Raw genomic sequence first — 617 nt, 5'->3', positions numbered from 1 at the left:
CAAAGGTGTCACTGGGGCTTTCTGGGGCCTTTGGTGTGGGTCTTAGTGACAAAGTTCAGTGGCAATCTGGCATTCCCCTAGTGGAATTGTTGCTCCCACGACAGCCTCTCATGCCTAGCTTCTGTCCGGCTCGAGGAGCCAGCTCTGGGCTGCCTGCTATCCACGAGGTTAGGTGGCCCTGACATTGGCAAGAAGATTGACATCCACGCTCTGTGCTTCCTTTGAAACAGAGTCGTTAAAATTCCAGGCCAGACAAATGTCCAATAGGCCTATGAAAAGATGCTCAAAGTCACCAATCATTAGGGAAATGCAAATCAAAACCACAGGCCAGGTGCGGTGGCTCACACCTGTAATTCCAGCACTTTGGGAGGCCGAGGTGGGGGGATCACTTGAGGCCAGGAGTTTGAGACCAGCCTGGGCAACATAGCAAGACTCCATCTCTATAAATAAATGAATAAACAAATAAAAACCACATTGAGATACTACCTAACACCCATTAGGGTGGCTACTATCAAAAAAACAGAAAATAGGTTAGAAGTGGTGGCTCATAACTGTTATCCCAATGCTTTGGGAGGCCAAGGAGAGAGGATCACTTGGGCCAGGAGTTCAAGACCAGC

This window comes from Pongo abelii, chromosome 20 (assembly GCF_028885655.2).
Source record: "Pongo abelii isolate AG06213 chromosome 20, NHGRI_mPonAbe1-v2.0_pri, whole genome shotgun sequence".
Classification (NCBI taxonomy): Eukaryota; Metazoa; Chordata; class Mammalia; order Primates; family Hominidae; genus Pongo; species Pongo abelii.
Note: the sequence above shows the minus strand (reverse complement) of the source record.